The 19,508-nt window shown below is 41.6% G+C and overlaps 1 long non-coding RNA gene across 2 annotated transcripts in view; it reads left to right on the top strand.

Annotated features, from left to right (window-relative positions):
* Positions 1–19,508, top strand: part of LOC146354733 (uncharacterized) — a 71,916-nt gene that overhangs the window by 8,939 nt on the left and 43,469 nt on the right. The window contains exons 3-5 of one of the 2 annotated variants that reach the window (XR_014788482.1): positions 3,345–3,518; positions 4,461–4,597; positions 5,072–5,730. This is a non-coding gene — a long non-coding RNA (uncharacterized LOC146354733). Of the gene's footprint in view, positions 1–3,344; positions 3,519–4,460; positions 4,598–5,071; positions 5,731–19,508 lie in introns of those variants that run through there. The other variant, XR_014788481.1, reaches the window with a different exon arrangement.

Here is a 19,508-nt window from a genome sequence, read left to right as displayed (position 1 = left end):
ATTTAAATTAGTCATCATGACTAACATGTCCTATTGATTTCAGTGGGGCTACTCTCTAAACATGACTATGTGTGGATCTATCCCATTATTTCAAAATATAAAAGGCAAACATCACTTTCAGTTAGGCTTTTCACTATAGTGATCATTAAGCAGTATGAGACAGAGATGAAAACTATGTAATTTGCTATCCTGACATGTGCCCCTAAAACACCAATTCTAAAGTTGTTGGAGTATACATACATTGATTTAATTGGGGTTTGTGCACAAAAAAGGTTTTGTAATGTTGGATTTTAAACTATGAAAGCTGCAATCCTATACACCAGAGGTGTTGAACCCCTTTCAGCCTGAGGACTGAATTCCATTTTGGAGAAGTTCTTAGGGGTCCAGTGGTGGGCGGGGCCAAAAGCAAATGAGGTGGGGCCAAAATTCCCGCTCTTCAAAGCTCTTACTGCCAGTAACTAAGCCTTAAGAGAGGCCTTTCAACCTTTTAGAATGGAGAAAATGCACAAAAGCTGGGAAACCACCAAATGAATGACAGCTAGGGGGAAAGGGGAAGGGGACGTGGCCATTTGGGGATCCCCAGAGGGCCAGACTTCACCCTTGGGCCTAGGTTCTTCACCCCTGCTATGTATACTTAGGGAGCAATCCTCTGGCTGCTAGACAGCACCTAGATGGCCATAGGATATCTGGTTTTCTGGGAACCGACCTCCTCCTGCTTCCGCACTGTCAAGGAGGCAGCGCGGAACAGCCCCATCCTCAGCGCTCACAGGAGTGCGGAGCGGCTGAAAGGGGGCATTCCGGGGGGCGTTCTGGGGTGGGGAGGGTGGAAATGCCTGTACGACACATCCAATGTGTTGTACAGCAGCCTCCTCCTCTGCTCAGCCCTCCCGTGACTAGACAGCTAGAATCAGCTGTCTAGCCGAAAGTGCAGGGCAGGAGAAGCGTAGAGGGAATGATCCCCTCTGTGCTTTTCCTGCCCTGCGTTGGATAGGCGGTCGCCTTCGAGTTCGGAGGTGGCTGCCTAGCTGAATAGGATTGCACCCTTAATCTGGGAGTAAGTCCCATTGAACTCAATAGAGCTTACTTCTGAGTAGACACATATAGGATTGCACTGTAAAGTTGCTAATCACAGAAAAGACCAATGTTATTTTTTAATGCTGACTTAAGTTTAACCTTTGACCTCAATCTATTTGAATTCTTTATAGCATATAAGAATATATGTATGTATGTATGTATGTGCGTGCATGCATGCATATATGTGTGTGTGTTATTTGTATTTCAGTAGTCTAATGTGCTGCCTCAATACTCTGATTATTCAACAAGTATATTCCCTAATTTATTTCATAAGAACTATATTTCTACTCTTATTGAATTCTGTAATTTTTTTTTCATTCTGAATACAGTAACATTTGCACAGTGGTTGTTTCATAAGACAAAGTTAGATGTATAAATGTAACCTTTTATTTTCACAGCATATATGTTCTGTATTTATGTAATGAAGCAGAATGAAGAGTGCATTGCTCAGTGAGGTTGCTGTGGAAACCTCTTCGGAATCTTTTTGCTACTGACGTTCCAGACTCTATGATGCCCTAATATGATTTAGATTTGGAATAGAGTCCAGTAGAAATCTATAGAAAAATGCAAGGTCCTATAATTTTACAGATTTCCCCTTTATTTAAATATGTCCCTACTGTAATCAAACCCATATTTCCAAGAACCTGATTTTTCAATTATATTTTGTTATTGCCCAATTTTTGATATGTATGGCTTTCTGCCATTATATAAAGGCTCTTCACAATCTTTCAAGCTTCTAGCATTTGGGTCCTTCCTTCATTTCAAGTTGCAAAGTTCAGAAGTGAAGATGGAATATTTTTTTTGCTTAACTCACCACATATCATCATTCCTCTGCGTGGTTGCAGTTTTTTGTTTAATTTGAAGCAACTTTTTGGAGTTGGATTTTAGGTTTCTATAAATGCCAACAAGTTTGCATTTCAGAAGATCTGTTGATACTTGCGTTCGGTTCTAACACTCGTTTTTGCCATTTAAAACCGAATATTTTGTAAAAGTACTATAAGTAATAAGAACATAAGAAGAGCATACTGGATCAGACCGATCTAACCCAGCATCATAGTGGAAGCCCACAAGTGGGACAAGAGTGCAATAATTTTCTTCTGCTGTTGTTCCCCAGGAAATGATATTGAGAGGCATGCTGCCTCTGATACTCGAGGTAGCATATAGCGATCATGACTAGTTGCCATTGGGAGCCTTATCCTCCATGGATGTGTCTAATCTCCTTTTAAAGCTGTCCAAGTAAGGGGACATCGCTACATCTTGTGGTAGCAAATTTCATGGTTTAATGTTATTTCTGTGTGTCAGAGGGCTGGTTCACAAGACTCAGTGCCACTGAATTTCTTCCACATGGATTTAGCAGTATTCCACATGTGTGAATCACAGCAGGGAATACAGAAAATTAATTTGATTTTCAGTGCAGAATCAAATCATCCCCAAGGACCAGAAGCTGTATAATATAGGATGTTATTCTTTAGGAAGACAGTATTGAACTCTGCTGTAAAGCTTCAGCAGGTGTATTTTGTTTTGCAGTGGATGCAAAGGTCATACAATATTTTCCCATTATTGTGCTGTCACTTATCACAGTGTTTCTCTGTTTCACACATTAGTCACAGCTGTCTTGCCATCAAATTAAATATTCCATGGTAGTTATTTTTAGAGAAATTCTTCATTATTCTGGCTGATTTAGTGAATGCAGAGACACAAACAGTTCTGTAAGGCACTGGACTACCTAAAGAAAACTGTTGCTTTTATAAGTGTTTATAATGCACAGCGTTTTGTTTCACCAGCTCTCTTTGAAATAATAGAATAAATGGCATGGGGCTGTCTGCAAGCATGCTTTTCAGAACACTAAGATAAATAACAAGGAGCTGTCCGTGGTGCTGGCATGCACTAAACTACTAGTGACTTTTCTTATTCACAGAGTAGTGTTACTAGAGATGCACACCAACCCTAAGATTAAGTTTGGACCTGGATTCAGTGCTTTGGCTCACACGAATTTGGAGTACATCCATTTCAACTCGGTACCAAGCCCAAGTTGAGATTCAGAAATCTGAGGGTTCATGCCTCCTATTGACTATCATGGGAAATTTAAAAAGGTCTATATTTTTTCTCTTGTTTCTCTGAATGATAATTGTAGGCACAGTAGCATCTTAGGACGGGATTATGCCTGGCAAAGTTTAGAAAAATGAGTGCAGGGGTCTGTGTACTGTGCACCTTTATGTTATATTTTTTAAAGGGAACTGCTGATAACTTTTTATTTGTATTTTTCACAGCATTGCATGAAAATTGCAGGGATAGTTGCCCCTTCTGAGAGGATCAAGCCTACCACATTTCAGAATTATTGCTGCAGGAGGATTGTGCAAGAGCAGCCTTGACATTTTGAGTGTATCCAAAAGAGGATGAACATCCCTCTATATTCTTTGTGGACCAGCTAGAGGTGTTCCTAAGTAAGAATCCTGTAATCATTCAGAAGGATAGGTGCAGCAGTTCATGTTGAAGGGGAGTCCTCAAATGGGGGGTGATTTACTTACCCTTCCTTCCCCCTGTAGTTTCTGGGACAAGTTGTATGAAAATGGCATACATTTATTTATTTTATTTTATTTATTTATTACATTTATATCCCATCTTTCTTCCATCATGGAACTCAAGGTGGCTACATGTGGTTCCACCTGGGCTCCCCTCCAACCACTGACCAGACCCAAACCTGCTTAGCTTCAGCAAGGTGGCTGACTCATGTGCCTTCAGACTGTGCCCTGGAACATCAAGGGGGAACCCCAAGCAAGACAAGTTTCAGAAGGATAGGTGTAGGGACGAGGGAGTTATAATGCTTGAAAACCAGATTAAGGTTCTTTCATAGTGAAACGTGGTAGCATTATAAAAGTAGCCATCTCAGAATCCCATCCTTGCCCTACCCCATGCTCCCCTCCCCAGTTCCAAGCTTATTATATAGATAGGCTTGAAGATACTTGATGGCATATGAAAAAATACATTTCATTTTATTTCTTTATTACTTATTTGTTACATTTATATCCCATCTTTTCCTCCAAGGAGCTTAAAGCAGCATATGTGATCCTCCTCTTCTCCATTTTATCCTCTCAACAACCCTGTGAGATAGGTTAGGCTGAGAGTCAGTAACTGGCCTAAACTCAGTGAGAGTTTCATGGCTGAGTGAGGGCTTGAACCCGGGTCTCTCTAGTCCCAGTCCAACACTCTAAACACACTGGCTCTCATTTTGTTGGAGTTTGAGGCACATTTGTCATATGAGTTTCTTGACTGCCATTGTGGTGTTATCTATTTGTTCATTTTAGCTATAGCAGCTCTACAAAGTATCAAGGGCTTAGCCTTTTTTCCTTTTGCTTCTCCTGCCTGTTCCCTGCCCCTTCCTGCAGTCCACTCCTCTCCCTTCCCTCTGTACAGAACACCTGAAGTCTGCATGTGGGGAAAAGGACAAACAACAGGACTAGATGGGAAGAACAGTCAGAAGTCATGGCTGCTGCATCAAGGAATTTAAAGCTACATGCTCCAGGTAACCCCAAATTAATAGAAATTTCATGAGGAAGGTGATCTGGAAGGTGGGGCTGGATGTTTAAAAAAAAGGATACATTATCACTGGGCTATGCAAGCTCTCATGTGAGCCTGAGTAACTCTTTGGATTCTGGCTAATATTTCTAGTAATAATTTCTTATAGATTTATATGAAACCTTTAAGTACAAAAAATTCCAACATTCAACACTCCTTAGGATACAAGAATAGTGTTAAAGACATACTGCCTTATGCAGAGAGCTCTCTCTCGGTAGGTTTTCCTTGATTATTGCCATTGATAGATCATTTACAAATGATACCTCATTTACCACCTGTATGTGGAATGCAAGTCACGCCTATCTCTGCCAGGCAGTAACTTAGACCAGAGTGCAAAGAGAATGAAATGGGTAGTTTGATGGGAGTGGGGAACCAGTTCTACATTTCTGAAGCTGGTTGGTGGTTATTTTTTGGGTTTCAGGGATGCTGCTGTTTTGGAGGGGCTGGTACTGCTTTGGAACGTACACTGCTTGCCTGTCTGCCTACTTGCTTTCTACCTATGTATCTAAACAGTTGCTACAAAAGTATGTACACCTCCAGTACTCTATGGTCTGATAGAAAATGTTCCTGTAAAGGTGTGTGTGTGTTTTGCCTGGGTCAGAGTTTTTGGTGTGGGTGGGTGTCTTGCCTGACCCCACTTCTACCTTGAATTTATGTTCTTGGGCAACTTTTCTTTTAGCCTCACTAGTTTGTCTGCTGGGAAATGAGTGCTTTGTAACTAGCCACATCCACTATGGCATCCATTTGTGAATGAGCATGCCCCCCCTGACAGCCATGTTGTGAGAGTGCCCATGACACACTCTCAAAATCACTCTCTCAGAATTCCAATTGTGCTCACTAGTCCAAAAAGATTGGGGACCTCTGATGTAGTGGAGAGTTTAGAGTCGGAATTTTCCAACCAAAATTCAAATTCCAAGCAGCACAGCTGGAAGCCTGTATACAAATACATTTGCAGAAGTCCATTAAGTATCAGTGGGAACCATTGGTGCATAACTGTGCACAGGACTGCAGTCCAGAAATGCTTTATAAGTTGTTAATAACAACAGGAACAATACTAAAAATAAACTGTTATTATATGTGTTTGACCTTTTCCATTTTTATTACCTCATAAAGAAGCATGGTAAGGAATTTAGAAAAAGAAAACATACCAGCATAGATGTTATTACTTAAACAGAAAGATTTTTCTTGTTAATGTGTGATTTTATGTCTGTCTGAAATCACTTGGCCCCTAGAGCAAGGTCAAGATGTCAATTTGCTCTGTGATTGCTTGACCTTATTAGACTAAGTCTACTCATAACAGCTGTTCCTTGTCATCTAGAGAATACCAACTACAATTACAGCATTCGAGGGAAACTTAAGGGTTGAAACTCCTGTAGGGACTGATTGGGGGCAGCTGCAAAGAGTTGTTTTAGCTGATAGGTAATCTTTCTCTAGCCTTAACCATGTCTCAACCTGTCAGACTCTTAATTTCCTTCAAGAGAAGCTGGTTATCCTTAGGGAATATTTTGGAGTATGTCACACTTGTCACATTTACAGAAAACAGTGCTGTGCAGTTTTTCTGTAGTGAAGGGTAATAGCTCCGATGAAGAGAGTGAGAGAAAATAACTGACCTTTGTGAAATGAAGACTGATAAAACTATAGTAATACCATTATTTGCTGAAATCTGAGCTAGTGTGGTGTAGTGGTTAGAGTGTCGGACTAACATTGGAAAGATCAGGTTCAAATCTCCAGTCAGCCATGAAGCTCACTGGGTGATCATGAGCCAGTCACTATCTCTCAGCCTAACCTCAGTCTAAATACCTTCCAGTCAACAAGCTCCGGCTACTTCATTGCAATTGCAGGTCGATTTTTTTAAGAACAGGAAGGTTTGCTTTGTAAATTGGTTGACTATGTGGCAGAGGGCAATTTCAGATCTCCCTCTTTAGCAGAGTTGTTAAGTCTGAAATTGTGCACTTTGGGTTAAAAGTATGAAACTTGACACATTTTATCTTATGTGATTAATAGTGCTGCGTGTGAATGTTGTCCAGGTCTGCACCCCAAGATATGGAAAATAGGTGGTAGACCTGCAGCAAGCATGCAGTTCTGTATGTAATCACAAGTTATATAAATCTTACCCAGCTGTGCAGCAAGATGAGGTGGCTTGTCTAAGGCAGCACAAGTGGTGAGGTGGGGGGGGAGGGGCAAGACTCAGCATACTTTGTGTAGTCAACTACACCTTCAGTACAGTGCCCTCTATGAATTGCCACAGCATTGCTTCTGGATCAACACTTTGTTTGGGCTCCAGACACTGTCAAGTATACTGCCACCATTGCAATAATAAACAACATAGGTATACATGAGTAATGAACTTGGTGTGTGTACCCCAAAGTAAGTTTTGGGCCATCCTAAATCATACACCCTCACCTCCAGAGGAGTGACCTCTGTGAGAAACCACAGCACTGCATCTGACCCAACTCTTTGTTTGGGCACAAGATAATTTCAAGCATGGCACCTCCATGCCAATAATAACCAATGTATGCAAAACTGAATAAGGAATTGGGGATATGCACAATAAGCTTTGTGCTATCTGCAATACATGCACCCAAACCTCCATGGGAGTGCCCTCTGTGAGGGGCATACCACCGTGTCTGGTCCAACTCTTCATTCAGTCACAAAGACACTGTCAAGAATGGAGGCACACACCTACTCCATGTGACCTTGTTCTTTGCTGGCAAAAGCAAAAAAGTCAGCTTGGGACACCCAGACTATATTTCCATATGTCACATCTGCATTTGTAACATTAGCAGTAGCTCCAACATGTATTCCTGACAATAACATGGTACTACTTGAAAGGTTTGTAGTACTTTTGTAGTATATGATAATCAGTGGATTGTGTAAAGGCAGTGAGGCAAAGTAGCATCTGTTTTCAAGAAGGTCTCGATCCCTGGAGAATATTCCACCAACACAGACATTTCTCAAAAGCTCCCAATTCTTGTAGTCTTTCAGTGGGGACATATATGGGGGAAGGTATCCAAAGTTACCAAGTCCTCCAGACTGGATTGGGACAGAAAAGGTGATCTCAGTGGCAACCAAAGTGAACAACACCTTGGCCAAGCTCAGGAAAAGTGTTATGAACTGACACACTGTAACTATTAGGAGGCATCCAAAGGCCTATGCAAGTGTGACAAGGCCAGCCTTAATTGCTCTCCTCTTTGCCACCATGAAGGAAACTGTGTTCAGAAATAGTTTAACTTAAATAACTAATGGGATTATATACTTCACAGTGAATTTATGTGATAAACAGGAGAAGTATTTAGGTTTCCAGCTGAGGTTGGGTAATAGGTGTAAAATGTGTAATGTTATTGCAGAGAAATTGATTTGACAGGACATTTTCTGTTGCAACTTATTTCTGACAATAACTAGTAATGTTATAGCTTTCATAGTTACAATTGATAGGAAGTATCCTTTTAAGTATATTTTATATTGAAATATATGCATGAATTTATTTGGTGTTATTACACAGCCTTAGCTTTTAAGCATAGGGCAAGTTAAAATCCACGGGTTGGATCCAGGATCTGCCTTCTGTGAGAGAAAGGAACCTTCCGCAAGAGGAAGGGCTTTGCTTACAGAAGATCCCAATGCCTGATTTTGGGGGATCCCACGCACCACAGTTTACCTATTCAGCCTGACTCTCCGTGTAGCATTTTCAAGGGACTGGAGAAAGGCTGCAGTGGGAAGTAGCGGCCAGGGAGGTCAACTCCCACCAGCGCAGTTGATTCAATTTAAATCTGAATCCAACTCAGTATAAATAAATGATAAATAACAAGAATAAAAACCTTAACAGCAGAATCCTATACATGTCTACTTAGAATTAAGTGCTGTTGAGTTCAGTGGGGCTTACCTCCAGGTAATTGGGTGTAGGATTGCAGCTTTAGTCATCTTTCTGTGGACAAGATGAACAAATTAATAACATCCATTCAGCATTTGCTGTTTATGGGCCACATATTTTGTGCTGCCCAAGAGCATAGCAGATGGGCTTGTTACGGCTCGGAGGGAGACAGTGTGTAGTTAAACTGTATTTCACGACTGCAAGATTTTGTGATGGCCACCCATTTAGATAGCTAAGGGATCGAAAAAGGGATTAGACAAATTCATGGAGGATAAGGCTATCTTTGCCTACTATCCAGTATGGCTCTTCCTAGTCATAATGGCTGTAGGCTACCTCTAGGATCAGAGACAGCATGGCTCTGAATACCAGTTACTGGGGAACAACAGTGAGAAGGCTATTGCCCTTATGTCCTGCCTGTGGACTCCCTATTTGGGTGGCCACTGTGGGACAAAGCGTGCTGGACTAGATTTTATCCCCTGTGTACAATAATATAGGACATTCACTGCATATTAGATCAGCAGCAATTGCACAAATATATAAATCAACATTTAAAAATGAATGCATCAAGATCATCCTATGGTCTCTGGAAATTCAGGGTAGTGTTTTTAGGCTGAGACCTTGACCATGCTCCTTTCTTTCTATTTTACTTTTTGGCAAGTGTTTAACTTGAAAGCCAAGATGGAAAATCAAGAGTGTGAAATTATTTATCTGTTTTAGGTAGTAGCCTTAATACTTATTGACTGGAGTATTTAGCACACCAAACAGATAGCTAAAATACTGATTTGTAATTAGTTCCAAATCAGGTTAGAGATAAAAATATCTTGCTAATTGGCTTGCTGAACTGTGCATAGAGGGAGAGCCCTGTAGGATACCTAGAGCTCTGGGTTCCTGTGGCTTTGCTTCCTGATAATGAGCAACTCATTTATATGCAATATAGCATTGGGAATTTTGCTACAAAATAGAGAGTAGCAGATACACAGAAATCAGTCAAGAAAGCAATCTGATCTTTTCATCTAAGGCCAATGTAAGAATTATCCTTATCACTAGGAAATAGTAGGAAATATTGGAACAATGGTTTGCATTTCTAAGTATCAGCTTCAAGGAACAAAAAGAATTAGGATGGAGTTCCTATAAAATAAATCATTTCTGGAGCCTTCAACGTTGTGCTAAGTTAAGACCTGAAAAGTTGTAGGAAGCAAGGACTTGGAAACTAGGACTGCACTAGAATTTTGTTCACACCCAGTCATGGATGCACATGGCTGAGTATTTGAATGTTTTGACATGTAACATCAACTGCATTAAAATGTCAAAATTGCTTTGTTTTTCATAGTTTAAACTACTTAAAATCGTGTTGTTTTGTTGCATTTGAACTTTATATTGTGGATGTGAATACATTCTAGGCAGATATTTCTGACATCTCAAGTTTTAGCAACTTTGACTTGTTGTTCGGTGTTAGCAAAATGCTTAAGACAGACTTTTATAAGTATTTTCTAACTGTGATCATGAGTGTGCACATGCATCTAGGAAAAACAAAGCCCTATTAGCTACATTGCCATCTGCCCACAATTGGGACAGAATTTTCCAAAGAATTCAGCCACATTAAATAAATATTAAATAACAGATGTCTAGTACTCAACTTCACAGTGCCAGGAGTCTGGATGGCTTTGGAATAGTGGGCAATAGCCCAAGAATTACTCCTATACATCCTCGATTTATCTTAACTGGACTTGTGCAGGAGCAACACTTGATGGATTGCACTATAATGTACTGAACATTATAGTGCAATTGGCATGGGACTGTTAAAAATGGGATTGTTGGCATGGGACTGTTAAAAATGAAACAGATGCTTAACCAACCTTGGGAGGGTAAAAGAAGGAAGACAGAAATTAGAAATAGCTATCAGTGCTTAGTCTCCTCTCATTAAAAACCGGGAAAATAAAAATACAGTATTTGACACTTCACATAGACTGAACTGAAATCTAATGGTTTTTGTTTATAGTTGTACATTTATGTACTTGCAAATTGTTGATAACATATTTTTTACTGGAAAATATAATAAAGTATAGTAGAAACAATTAAAAAATCAATAATATTTTCCAGATGAAGGGATAATTTTCCAGTTGATAAATGGCTTATAGATTAATGGCTCGATACTAGGGGTTTACTCCCTAGTAAGTTGCATATCTGCTTATGCATATCTGCTCAGAAGTACGTCCCACTGCATTCAGTGGGATTTGCTCTCCAGTAAGCATGCAAAGGATTGTAGTTTTACACTGCAATCCACTGCATTTTCTTGGAAGTTAGTCCCACTTTTTAATGGGGTTTACTCCCTAGTAAGTTTGTCTACGTTTGCAGCCTTAAGGACTTCTTTAGCCAAACAATGCATCTACCTAGCTGCATTTTATCAGTACCACTATACTGCTGCAAAGCCTTCATGCATTCAATCTACAGTGTAAGATATGGAGCCATGAACCTTCCTGCACACTGTGATCAATGGGAGAGGCACTGCTCCATATCTCTTCACCCTGTAAGGTTTGGCAAGTGAGGACATGGGATAGGGGCTTCTCATCAGTGGTCATCAGCTTCCTTGCCCCAGGAGATTCAGCTCTTCTCTTTGTTTGGGTGCATTGAGACATTGGATCAGAACAGATTGTTTAGTTGTATGTACATTTTATGACAGTGTATGCTATTCTGACTCCTCTTGGTTTTGGATGTTTTTGTTGTTTGATGTAGTGGTGGTCATGATATTTTGACTGTCAGCTGCCTTGAAGGTCCAATTGGAATGGAAAGTGTGAGATACAAATACTTTTTAGAATTTATTTATTTATTTGTGTGTAAATAAGGGAATGTTATCAAAAGGTGCTTTAACTGTCTTGAGATTTTACCCTTCTTCAAAAAGGGTAAAAAGGAGGAACCTGGGAACTACAGACCAGTCAGTCTGACATCAATCCCTGGGAAAATTCTGGAGCAGATCATAAAGCAATCCATCTGGAATCACCTTGACAACAATGCCGTGATTACTCGAAGCCAACATGGATTTGTCAAAAACAAGTCCTGCCAGACAAATCTGATCTCATTTTTTGATCAAGTCACCTCCCTTGTAGACCGTGGGAATGCTGTAGACATCATATACCTCGACTTCAGCAAAGCTTTCGACAAAGTGCCCCATGATATCCTGATGAGCAAACTAGCTCGAAGTGGGCTAGATGAAACAACGATCATGTGGATCCACAGTTGGCTACAGAATCGGACTCAAAGAGTGCTTATCAATGGGACCTTCTCAAGCTGGGGAGAGGTAACGAGTGGGGTACCGCAGGGCTCAGTCCTGGGCCCAGTGCTCTTCAATATTTTTATTAATGACTTGGAGGAGGAGGTGCAGGGAATGCTGATCAAATTTGCAGATGACACAAAATTGGGAGGGATAGCTAATACTTTGGAAGACAGAAACAAAATTCAAAGTGATCTGGATAGACTGGAGTGCTGGGCAGAAAACAACAGAATGGCATTTAATAGGGACAAATGCCAAGTTCTGCACCTAGGAAAAAGAAACCAAATGCACAGTTACAAGATGGGGGATACGTGGCTCAACCACACTACGAGCGAGAAGGATCTTGGAATTGTTGTCGATCACAAGCTGAATATGAGCCAACAATGTGATGTGGCTGCAAAAAAGGCAAATGCTCTTTTGGGCTGCATTCATAGAAGCATCGCTTCCAAATCCCGGGAAGTACTAGTTCCCCTCTACTCAGCACTGGTTAGGCCTCATCTGGAGTACTGTGTCCAGTTCTGGGCACCACACTTTAAGAAGGATGCAGACAAGCTGGAGAGGGTTCAAAGGAGGGCAACAAAGATGATCAGGGGACTGGAAACAAAGCCCTATGAAGAGAGACTGAAAGAACTGGGCATGTTTAGCCTTGAGAAGAGAAGACTGAGGGGAAATATGATAGCATTCTTCAAGTACTTGAAAGGTTGTCACAGAGAAGAAGGCCAGGATCTCTTCTTGATCATCCCAGAGTGCAGGACACGGAATAATGGGCTCAAGTTACAGGAAGCCAGATTCCGACTGAACATCAGGAAAAACTTCCTGAGTGTCAGAGCAATACGGCAATGGAACCAATTACCTGGGGAGGTGGTGGGCTCTCCCACACTGGAGGCCTTCAAGACGAGGCTGGACAGCCATTTGTCAGGGATGCTCTGACTTGGATTCCTGCATTGAGCAGGGGGTTGGACTCGATGGCCTTGTAGGCCCCTTCCAACCCTACTATTCTATGATTCTATGAGATATACATTTAAATACAATTGTTCTCAACAAATGATGCCATCTAGTCTGTATCATTTTCACACACAGCTTTCATGTCAACACACCTTTCTGCATGCAGCAGGGAAGGATGATGGGGAAAGAGGGGTGGTAATGTAATCCCATGCATGCAGGTATACTTGTGGGAGAGTAAGCAAAAGAAGCAGTGGTGGACTGGATTGCCCAGTAATATATTAGATAAATAACCTGAATGAATATTTGCTCTGTGTCATGCCCTCATTCTTCTTGTCTTTATTTTAATGTAATTCTAATGCTTCTCTGAAGTCAGGAGATAGTTACTATCAGAAATTAGATAATCTCTGTTAGTCTGTGTTTCATTCTTTTCATTCAGTACTGGAAAAATAAAAATAAAATAAATGTGACACATTACACACGTTTAGATTGAACTGAAATGTAATTCAGGGAATCCCCTCCTACATAAGGAAGTGCAAAGCATCCTGCTGTATCAGTCTGAAGGTCTATCTAGTCCAGCATCCTGTTTCTCATAGGTGCCAACCAGATGCCTCTGCATCCAGAGTTGCATCTGCCTCGCTTATTTTCTGTTACTTGTAACATATTATAATCTAGTAATGCTGTTACTCTCTTCTAAAATGAAGTCTCTCTCTTTTTCATAGCATCTCTGACATTCCCTCATGCAGAATGTTTTGGCATTAAAAACTTGAACATACAATTAAAATTTATAGTCTGCATTTTCTCAGTGCAACCTGATTGAAATAAAACAGGCTTCTATTACTATGATTATGCAGCAAGATCCTATGTTATAACTTCCTTCCTTTCTCTTTCTTTAATAGCTCTGGACAGAAGCCTCACTGTACTAGGCACATCTAAACCTTAACAAATTATTCCCTTCAAGAGCCAGCTACTCTAGATTCATATTCATGAGCTGCAAGGAGATTACTGTGCTGCTGCAATATGAGAATTGTATTCTAGTAGCCTTCTAGCGATCCAATCTATTTGAAGCTTCAGTAGAAATGATGATAATCTTTGCAAATAGCCCAGAGACTACAGAACACCATACACTGTTTGAAAAGAAAATGCCTGTCATCTTCGCCTTGGAGCTACAACTTCAGCGCTATGGGTTAGTAGTCCTTGTAGAGCCTCACAAAGGAATGCTCTTTGCGCAACACTTGTTTATTTCAGTTGTTGACACCTTGTAAAAGTGACTGAAGTCACAGCATGTGCCACCTCTTAAAATATGTGTACCATATAAGGACAATTAATACCTTATCCTTTCTCCAGTGAAAACTGGAGGAATATTTATACTCCCTCCTGTACAGTTTCCCTATATATGGTGTCAGAGATCTCATGCATTCTACTAAAGGGCTTCTCAATATTTTCTTGCATCAGAGGAATGCTGGGTGTATGTCCAGAAGCAGAGGGACTGTAGTTCTCTTCATAGGTAATAAAGTGAAGACAGAGGATATTTCACTTGCTGATAGAGCTAGAAATAGTATACTAGCTCTGATTTGTTGTTGTTGTTGTTCAGTCGTTCAGTCGTGTCCGACTCTTCGTGACCCCATGGACCATAGCACGCCAGGCCTTCCTGTCCTGCGCTCTCTCCCGGAGCGTGCTCAAGTTCATATTCATTGCATCCGTGATGCTATCTAGCCATCTCATCCTCTGCCGTCCCCTTCTCCTTTTGCCTTCAGTCTTTCCCAGCATCAGGGTCTTTTCCAGGGAGTTTTCTCTTCGCATTAGGTGGCCAAAATATTGGCGCTTCAGCTTCATTATCTGTCCTTCCAATGAGCACTCAGGGTTGATTTCCTTTAGGATGGACTGATTTGACCTCCTTGCAGTCCAGGGGACTCGTAAGAGTCTTCTCCAGCACCACAGTTCGAAAGCATCAATTCTTCGGCGCTCAGCCTTCCTTATAGTCCAGCTCTCACAGCCATACATTACTACTGGGAAAACCATAGCTTTGATTAGACGGACCTTTGTCGGCAAGGTGATGTCTCTGCTTCTTACTATGCTGTCTAGGTTGGCCATAGCTTTCCTCCCAAGGAGCAAGCGTCTTTTAATTTCATGGCTACAGTCACCGTCTGCGGTGATCTTGGAGCCCAAGAAAGTAAAATCTGTCACTGCTTCCATTTCTTCCCCTTCTATATGCCAGGAAGTGATAGGGCCAGATGCCATGATCTTAGTTTTTTTAATGTTGAGTTTCAAACCAGCTTTTGCACTCTCCTCTTTCACCCTCAACAAGAGGCTCTTGAGATCCTCTTCGCTTTCTGCCATTAGGGTGGTATCGTCTGCATATCTGAGGTTGTTGATAATTCTCCCGGCAATCTTAATTCCGACCTGTGATTCATCCAACCCGGCATTTCTCATGATGTACTCTGCATATAAGTTAAATAAGCAGGGTGACAATATGCAGCCTTGTCGTACTCCTTTCCCAATTTTGAACCAATCGGTTGTTCCATGTCTGGTTCTTACTGTTGCTTCTTGACCCTCGTACAGGTTTCTCAGGAGACGGGTAAGGTGGTCTGGTACTCCCATCACTTTCAGAATTTGCCACAGTTTGTTGTGATCCACACAATCAAAGGCTTTAGCGTAGTCAATGAAGCAGAAATAGACGTTTTTCTGGAATTCTCTTGCTTACTAGCTCTGATTACAGCAGATTAAATTTAATATTTACTTTAAGTAATTTATTAGCTGCTCTCTGAGACTTTCTGAGTGGCTTACATAATATAACAATAAGGCAATAAAACCGTACACAATAAAATCATTTGGAGACCTTGATATTTGGAGAGGGACACTCTGTATAGGTTCTGTGCTAGTGCTAGAAGCCTCTGAGCCAAGTTGAGGAATTGGAGAGCTTGATTTTAAAGGACAATATAAAATGGACATAATGGAAACCCAGTAGAATGGAGGGAACTATGGGATATGGTCATCTCTGGATACAAACACTGTAGGAAGGACAAGGAAGAGCATAATGGGTGTGGGGTGCTCTGTACATCAAAGACGGCATGGTGTCAAACAAACTAAAAACCTCAAAAGGGGCAGACTTCTCCACAGAATCACTGAGGCTAAGAATACCAGGACCTCAATGTAATTTAGTACTGGGGACATAGTATAGTCTCCCTAACCAAAATGCTCAGGGTGATCTTGATGAAATCAAGGAAGCATTTAAAGGAGAAAAACTTGTACTGATGAATTACAGGGGAGTTAAAGGAGCACTAAAGGAGGACAAGAGATTGCGGAGAAGCTGAATGAATTATTTGAGTGTGTCTTGTAAGGCAATACCCTGAACTGACATTTTTAGGAAAGGAGTCTGAGGAACTGAGGCAAATAGGGGTGAAAGGATATGAAATTCTAGACAAATTGAGAACAAACAAATCACTGGAGCCAGATGGTATCCATCGTTTGGAGGTTTTTAGCGCCAAAGACAAGTAAGGGGAGACATGATAGAAGTGCATACAATTACACATAGTGTAGAGAAAGTTGACAGGGAGACATTTTCATTAGAACATAGGAAGAGCCATGCTGGATCAGACCAAGGGTCCATCTAGTCCAACATTCTGTTCACACAGTGGCCAACCAGCTGTCGACCGGGAACCCACAAGCAGGACATGAGCGTAACAGCACCCTCCCACCCATGTTCTCCAGCAACTGGTGTACATAGCCTCACTGCCTCTGGTACTGGAGGTAGCACATAGCTATCAAGACTAGTAGCCATTGACAGCCTTTTCCTCCAGGAATTTGTCTAACTCCCTTTTAAAGCCATCCAAATTGGTGGCCATCACTATATCCTGTGGCAGCAAATTCCATAGTTTAACTATGTGCTGGGTGAAGAAGTACTTTCTTTTATCTGTCCTGAATCTCCCACCAATCAGCTTCATAGGATGACCCCAGGTTCTAGTATTTTGAGAGAGGGAGAAAAAAGTCTCCCTATCCACATTCTCCACACCATGCATAATTTTGTACACCTCTCTCATGTCTCCCCTTCCCTCCTTTTTTCCGAGCTAAACAATCCTAGCTGTTGTAACCTTCTCTCATAGGGGAGATGCCCCAGCCCCTCATCATTTTATTTGCCCTTTCTGCCCTTTTTCCAGCTCTACAATATCTTTTTTTAGGTGTGGTAACCAGAACTGTATACAGTATTCTAAGTCTTGTCGTACTATAGAGTTGTATGGGGGCAGTATGATATTGGCAGTTTTATTCTCAGTTCCTTTTCTAATTATGCCTGACATGGAGTTTGCCTTTTTTACACCAGCCGCACACTGGGTTGACATTTCTTTCCTTTCTTCCTCTCTAATACTAGAACCTGGGGTGATCCAGTGAAACTGAAGCGTGGGAGTTTCAGGACAGACAAATTAAAATACTTCTTCACAGAGCGCAGTCAAACTGTGGAAATTGCTGCTACAAGATGTAGTAATGGCCACCAACTTGGATGACTTTAAAAGGGGATTAGACATATTTATGGGGGATAAGGCTATCAGTGGCTACTAGTCATGATGGCTATTATCTCCATTGCCGGATAACATAAGATGGAGGGTGCTATTGCATTCATGTCCAGCTTGTGAGCTTCTGATGGGCATCTGGCTGGCTGTTGTGGGTACAGAATGCTGGACTAGATAGACTTTTGATCTGATCCAGCAGGGGTCTTCTTATGTTCATGCCTAGCACACAAAGAATGTATCAGGATAAAACTACACATACAGATTAAAATACCTAAAAGGTCTGGGCAAATAAAAACGTGTTCGGGGGGGGGGGGGGGACACAAAGACTTTGCCAGGCAAACCTCTCTGGGAAGTGGATTCCAGTGGTGAGATGCCACAACTGACCTGCCTCTAGCCGCCGCCACTTTATTGCAAAGGGCCCTGGGGCAAGGCCTCGGAGCTTGATCTCAGTACCTGAGCATGTTCATGTGGGAAAGTGTCCCTTTGGATACCCTGGTCTCAAGGTGTTTAGGGCTTTATAGATCACAATTCAGCACTTTGAATTGTGCTTGGGAATGGGCTGGAAGCCAGTGCAACTGCTTCAGAAGTGGCAAGATATGCTACGTAAGTCCGCTGCCAGTTAATAAGTGTGCTGCTATATTTTGCACACTCCTCAAAGGCAGGTTCACCTACAGCGCATTGCAATAATCTAAACAAGATGCTACCAATACATGGATAACTGTTGCAGGTGCTCTCTTTCTCTCTACTGGGGAGAGGTTACAGATGGTGTATACATGCTAATGAAAGGTACTTCAAGTCACAGAGACTACTTAAGTCTCTAAAGATAAGGCCAGATCTAACAGCACTCCCAAACTGCAAATCTTGTATCTATACAAGTAGAGCATTGGTGGAGGTAATCAGTACGGAACTACTACAAGCATCAGATCTACTGGCCTTCATATCCCAGAGAGAGAGACCTCCACCCACAAAGATGCCGTCTTTGTCTCAAAGCTCACTCCCAACCTCTCTGTCCCAAACTGCAATTTCTTTTTTGTCTCTCAGTTAAACACACAAAACAAAACAAAAAATCCCATCCAGGACAGGTTGAGCACCACCCCCTAGTCCAAATGAACCACCAACCCGCAGCACTTCCATCTTATCTGGATTAAACATCACCAGTTGCAGGACACAGCTTATGCAGCTCTATCTAAATTTAATGAAAAAGAGAAATGAATGGTGTCGAGGACATAATGGATCCCTACAGAAGTTTATAGTACAATTGCCATGGAGCAGAACAATTACCACCACCACCCCGCCACCACCAGTTTTTGGAATAGGAGTAGGAGCAGAAGCACATCAATATTGTGCCCCCACTTCCCACCCCAGATAGCTGGTCCAGAAGGATACCATGGTTAATGATACTGAATGCTACTGAGAGGTCCAGGAGAATAAGCAGGATTATACTCCCTCAGTATTATCTGATGGAGAACTTTAACCACCAGAAAAGCTCTTTTGGAAGACACTGTGAGGTTGTGATGGTAGCAGAGAACTATTGCTTCTTCATGGGTATCACTGCCACAGAGTAGGATGAAAAAAGAGCTCTTTCTTGTGTCTGACCATACTCAATTTGAGTTTTCTGCTACCTGTGCTTTAGCCATTATCTCAGCTGTCACATTGCCTCAATCCCTAGGAAAGCAGGGAGCTGAATGGGCTCTACCCAGTGGGAGAGGGCACTTGGGAGTGATCATGTTTACCACACAAGCCATCTCCATATGCACAGAGCAGTGAAGGCTTCAACAGGAGCACTGTAGTCGGACATTCCCTTGTCTCTGTCAAAACTCTTTTGATTACTTTTCCCCATTTCTATGCTGTGATTACCACAAAGCCTACAGTTCCATCAAGATCTGCTCTTAATTCTCCCTCATGTATCCTGGCTGTCCTCTCTTTGCTGTAGAAGTGGAGGAGCTCCTAGTGCTTGAATGTGCTGTGTTAGCCAGTTACATTAAAATGGATGAATTGATATATGATGGTGTATTCATAAAGCACAGCAATGGCATTGTGCAGCGATGGCATGACATCTTTTTTGAACATAGCAAAAATAAGCAAATGTTTTGAGGAAAAGAATACAAGAGAACCAAAAAACAATGACGATTCTGGTATTGTGGCAAACCCAAAACAAACTGTTGAGGGCAGTTTCTAAGATAGGACTTGATTAATATCCCTGCAGGACTATTGTCACTTTGTGCAAGCTGTAGCCAAAGGAGTGAACCAAGATTTCCAGGACACACAGGAGAAT

The sequence above is a fragment of the Heloderma suspectum genome, chromosome 2 (assembly GCF_057233095.1).
Source record: "Heloderma suspectum isolate Gila_16-S chromosome 2, 16-S_ref, whole genome shotgun sequence".
NCBI lineage: Eukaryota > Metazoa > Chordata > Lepidosauria > Squamata > Helodermatidae > Heloderma > Heloderma suspectum.
Note: the sequence above shows the minus strand (reverse complement) of the source record. Positions and strands in the feature narration are given on the sequence as shown.